The sequence below is a fragment of the Schistocerca piceifrons genome, chromosome 2, assembly GCF_021461385.2.
Source record: "Schistocerca piceifrons isolate TAMUIC-IGC-003096 chromosome 2, iqSchPice1.1, whole genome shotgun sequence".
NCBI classification, from domain to species: Eukaryota; Metazoa; Arthropoda; class Insecta; order Orthoptera; family Acrididae; genus Schistocerca; species Schistocerca piceifrons.
In genome coordinates, this window is record NC_060139.1 from 378,865,289 (window position 1) to 378,871,574 (window position 6,286).

A 6,286-nucleotide genomic window follows, 5' to 3' on the forward strand; every position below is an offset into this window, starting at 1 on the left:
AATCGAAATGTCAAAAAGTTTGTAACGACGTAAAAACACAAATTTGTGAGCATTTTCAGCCTATTTTTTCGCACCATGAAAATGCATTACAGAATTACAAAGCAGCTATAAAAAAACTGCAAACTGTTGTACATGAAAATTACGACATTTTGCAAGCTAACATTGACGCAGTTGCTTCTACCGATTCGGTTACGCAACTTGCAAAAACTCAGGAAAACTTAAAGGACACAGTAGATGCTCTAATACTTGGTTCAGAAAAACACACGGAGGAAATCAGTTCATTATCAGAGAAAGTAGCCGAAATTTCGGATTTGTTCACTAACTTATCTACAAAGGCAAATGATGATATGAATGACACAAGACCGGTAGTTTTCGCTGACACAGAAGAGTATGAACAAATTAAGAATTTTAAACAAAATTAGAATCAAATCAATACACAGTACAAAAGAGAAATCCGGGAAGTACAAGATCAGTTGACACAGACAATATAAGAACCACATATTTCAGAGGAGACTCGCTCTAAAACACGGGAAGAGGGACTTAGAAATACGGAATAAGCCACAGAATAATAACACAGGGCACTTCGGAAATTATGAAAGAAATCGGCAAGGTACACCGAATTTTGAGATGGAACCACCGACACGACGCAACAACGACCGATAAGCGACTCGCCGACACGATGATTTTGACTATAAGCTCTTTAATACTCCATGTAAATTCAAAACATTTAAGCATTCTGGCAACGGCATTCATCCACAAGCGTGGCTTCATCAATTCTCTCATTTTTTCCTCCCAACTGGTCATCAGAGCACAGATTGGAATTTATGTGTGGCAACTTTGAAAATGAACCAGCTGTAAGAATGCGATCGTTCATTCGCGATTGTCACATTGAAGGAGAATTTTATCATGCCTTCCTTTCAGCATATTGATCTCAACCTACTCAAGACCGAGTAAGACATATCATCATACTGATGAACAATCTGAATTCTCCAGTCTTGTCAAATATTTTGAAGACGTGTTGCACAACAATCAAAACTTGTGAAACCCATACAGACCTTCAGTTCGCATGGAAATCCACTACTTCGGTGTGCATTTTCTTTTACTGCTAATACTTTGTACTACTGTGACGAATGATCAGGACTGTCTTCATGGACTGTGAGGAAAATTTTTGCTTTTGACCAACAGTGTATCAATAAGTGTGTGCATTTGATATCTCTGTTATTGCAATTATAAAAAAATTTCAAATCAGTTTTGTCCAGTGCCCAAAACAATTTGTAAGACTTTTGTGGGGAGCATGCGGGCTACGTAAGTAGACTGTTTAGGTTTTTATGTCGGCACCGCCACGTAGAGCTCTGTATGAAAATCACTGACTGTGCTGTGTGCGGTCTGTGGCTGGTTGGACTCATATCTGGAATATTCGCTTATGTAGTGTTGGGCAGTTGGATGTGAACAGTACATAGCGTTGCGCAGTTGGAGGTGAGCCGCCAGCAGTGGTGGATGTGGAGAGAGAGATGCCGGAGTTTTGAGAGGTTGCTATGAGAGGACGATCTGGACGTGTGTCGGCCAGAAAAATGAAATTTGTAAAGATGGATGTCATGAATTGATAGATATATATATGATGACTTTTGAACACTATTAAGGTAAATAAATTGTTTTTTCTCTAGCAAAAACATTCATTTGCTAACTTTGCCTATCCGTAGTTAGTGCCTTCAGTAGTTAGAATCTTTTATTTAGCTAGCGTGAAGAGACAGATGCCGGAGTTTTGAGAGGTTGCTATAAGCGGACGATCTGGACGTGTGTCGGCCAGAAAAATGAAATTTGTAAAGATGGATGTCACGAATTGATAGATGTATATATGATGACTTTTGAACACTATTAAGGTAAATACATTGTTTGTTCTCTAGCAAAATCTTTCATTTGCTAACTTTTCCTATCCGTAGTTAGTGCCATCAGTAGTTAGAATCTTTTATTTAGCTGACAGTATTGGCGGTCGCTGTATTGCAGTAGTTCGACTAACGAAGATTTTTGTGAGGTAAGTGATTCATGAAAGGTGTAGGTTATTGTTAGTCTGGGCCATTCTTTTGTAGGGATTATTGAAAGTTAGACTGTGTTGCGCTAAAAATATTGTGTGTCAGTTTAGTGACGATCCAAAAATGGTTTATATGGCTCTGAGCACTGTGGGACTTAACTTGTGAGGTCATCAGTCCCCTACACTTAGAACTACTTAAACCTAACTAACCTAAGAACATCACACACATCCATGCCCGAGGCAGAATTCGAACCTGCGACCGTAGCGGTCGCGCGGTTCCAGACTATAACGCCTAGAACCGCTCGGCCACAGCGGCCGGCAGTGATGATCAGAATAAGTAAAGAGAGAAATGTCTGAGTACGTTCAGCTTTGCTCAGCTGTTTGAAAATCAAATAGCGTAATAGGTTTTCCAGCACTGTTATTTTTAATTTTTTCTAAAGGGACGTTTCAAGCATTCCTGGGGGGAGTGACACTTAATTTTTTCCTCACTGGTGACCCATAATGCTTCCAAGTCATAGAGCGGGCCTTGGATTCTGGGGTCAAGTGGTGCTCCGCGTCTCATCGCCTGCAATGATTGAGAACAGGAACTCATTTCCTTCTCACGCGTACCGCATCAAGTGATCGGGGCTGATTCCCATTCTTGCACTCTTGAGATCTGGGGTCAGGTTTCTCATCACACATCTTTGGGGCACGTTTCAGTAACCCATCACATCGTGGGGCATGTGATGGGTTTGAGTACGGAAAATACCGAATGTGGACGCAACGTCTGACACCGTTATGGGCCTGTCCGCTAACACCAGGTCCTATACTCTTGCAACGTTGTTTTCATTCTTGGACGTGGAGAAACGGTCAACTCGACTTGCGTCTGCACACTGCCTTCCTTCTCTCATCATGCAACACCAACAACCAACCATTTGACGAGACATGACCTCTTCACGATCTGTAGATGTTCGTTGACGACCAGCACACTAGTCCCACGTGCCCACTCATACCAGATATTAGCACGCAATTCCACTGGCAACTAGGTCCGTCTGCCATCGTTATTTGTACTCTAATAAGCTCGGGCACGTTGGTCTACTGCTACTCTCCCTTCTTCCGCGCTCTGCGCATGCGTCATTCCTCTTCCGCTGACGCACCTTCAGTTGCTGAAGCAGCAATGAGAGGGGATTCATATGTCGTTTCCTTTGGCGTACCACCTTCTCTCTCAAAAAAACAAAGAAACGTACTTTCAGAACATCCGTCGTACATTACAGCAGAACAAATTCACAATTGTGTTTTCCTGTGCTTTGGAAGTATGCAGGCTGTAATATTTGTGCCTTCTCTGCCAGTTGAGGTAACAGCAATGACCCCGACGTCGTTTGTCGTGAATCGGAAAGGAGTTTGAACGTCAGATACGGTTAGGTCTCTCCTTGTTGCTTCAACTCTTTGCCGATATTCATCAGTCGTAGTAGCTGACGTATGGTGGTGTCGTGCCACTCTTTCAGCAGCATCTGACCCGACTGTTCAGTGGGCGAGAAATCTGAAGAACATGCTGGCCAGGACAAACTGCCGAACGGCCTCTGTGTGGAAGTAGATCAGGATAGCACTGCAACACACGGTCTTGCGTTATCTTGTCGAAAGATGAAGTCACAGGAATCTCGAAGATAGGGTACGGCACAGCCACTGGCCTCAACAATCAGACATATAATCGTACTGTTACAGTGACGAGCAGTGTCAAACAGAAGAGATCGTGTTGGGTACCAGTGGCTCCATGCCGTCACATAAATTGATGGGCTCATATGATGATGACGAATGTAAACGCTCATTCTCTTCATAGTGTCAACCCTGGAATACGTCCTTCGTGATGCTCTATGCAGATCCAGGACATGTCTGAAAAGGTAACGAGGTGCCACTGCTGCATCTCGTGTTTTCGTTGGCAACCACTGCTGGCGCACATCCGTCTGCTGCCGCGTCAAGGGAAGCCGTGACAATGACAGTCGGTGCCGCTTCCAGACGTCATTGCATTTTTCGTGTGGATACTCGTCTTGCTGCAAACAACGAATTTACTGAACTAAGGTGTGTGTCGTGGCTGAAGATCTGTAAAGCTCTACAGACCACTGCATATTCTTCAGCATTAGTGACACAGCGATGTCCTGCTGACAAATGGCATCAGACGTTGCCTTCTGGCTTTAAAAATTTCCTCAGTTGCTAGTCGTTGCTCTGATTGCACTCAACATGTAACAGTCATTCGTGTATATTTTTTAGGTGGTACATCAAACTACCAGACTTGTAGATTTTGTGCGACAACATAAAGCAATGGAGGATGACCCATTGTTGACATCATACCAGTTGCTTCCAAGTATGCGGTCATCATTATAGAACAGGTTAAAGCGAGTATCCGCTGCTATTCAACTTAGCATGCCTGTGAGTGCATTCGAGTGCCCATTGCACAACGTTGTGCCTATGATTCCTGACCACTGGAAGCCGCACATGTCGGTTACCTGTCGGGGAAGCAGCAGATGACAATGAACAGCCGACGCTGACAGAACCACAATCGCTCTAGTTGTCCGGTATTGAGTCAACACAGACTACGTAGCTATGTATATGTCAACAAGATGATCGGCAGCTCGTTCTATCCTCACTTTTCATGGCTTTTTACTTGCTACACGTACGTCATAGCGCCGTGTCAGATAAGTTCCCAAGTATTATGAGCTCTATTTCCAGACACCGATCGTTGTGCCCTATTCGAATACAATCGCCTGCTGATATATGGCACTTTGATCTCGACGAGGCGTACTGGCAGTTCCATTCACGTTTCCACTGCGTTTGAAGACTGTTCCGTGGCTAATGTTGCTGTAAAACTTCTGTGACTGAAAATATCCGTCAAACCGTCTAGCTTGCCTCCTTAAATTAATACTAACTTTATATGCCCATTACCACGACTGGTGATAGGCTGACCACTTTAGCTGTATCTGCTTAAGTCTCATTTCGTTGATTTATTTCGAGGAAATGTATTTTACAAAATTTCAGTGGCCACCTCAAAGGGGGTAATACATACATCAAAAAAAGTTGGGCATCACCCCGGTTCCCAGTACTCCTGAAGATAGACGTTTGCGGTGGATAGCCGGCCGCAGTGGCTGTGCGGTTCTAGGCGCTGCAGTCCGGAACCGCGGGACTGCTACGGTCGCAGGTTCGAATCCTGCCTCGGGCATGGATGTGTGTGATGTCCATAGGTTAGTTAGGTTTAAGTAGTTCTAAGTTCTAGGGGACTGATGACCTAAGATGTTAGGTTCCATAGTTTGATGCAGTTCTCCACGCTACTCTATACTGTGCAAACTTCTTCATCTCCCAGTAAGTACTCCAGCCTACATCCTTCTGAACCTGCTTAGCGTATTCATCCCTTGGCCTCCCTCTACAATTTTTACCCTCCACGCTGCCCTCCAATGCTAAATTTGTGTTCCCTTGATGCCTCAGAACATGTCCACCAACCAGTCCCTTCTTCTTGTCAAGTTATCCCACAAACTCCACTTCTCCCCAGTTCTGTTCAGTACCTCCTCATTAGATATGTGATCTACCCATCTAACCTTCAGTATTCTTCTGTAGCACCACATTTAGAAAGCTTCTATTCTCTTCTTGTCCAAACTACTTATTGTCCATGTTTCACTTCCATACATGGCTACACTCCATACAAATTCTTTCAGAAACGACTTCCTGACACTTAAATCTATACTCTATGTTAACAAATTTCTCTTCTTCAGAAACGCTTTCCTTGCCATGGCCAGTCTACATTTTATATCCTCTCTACTTCGACCATCATCAGTTATTTTGCTCCCCAAATAGCGAAACTCCTTTACTACTTTAAGTGTCTCATTTCCTAATCTAATTCTCTCAGCATCACCCAACTTAATTCGACTACATTCCATTATCCTCGTTTTGCTTTTGTTAATGTTCATCTTATATCCTTCCTTCAAGCCACTGTCCATTCCGTTCAACTGCTCTTCCAAGTCCATTGCTGTCTCTGACAGAATTACAATGTCATCGGCGAACCTTAAAGTTTTTATTTCTTCTCCATGGTTTTTAATACCTACCCCGAATCTTTCTTTTGTTTCCTTTACTGCTTGCTCAATATACAGATTGAATAACATCGGGGAGAGGCTACAACCCTGTCTTACTCCCTTCCCAACAACTGCTTCCCTTTCATGTCCCTCGACTCTTATTAACTGCCATCTGGTTTCTGTACAAATTGTAAATAGCTTTTCGCTCCCTGTATTTTACCCC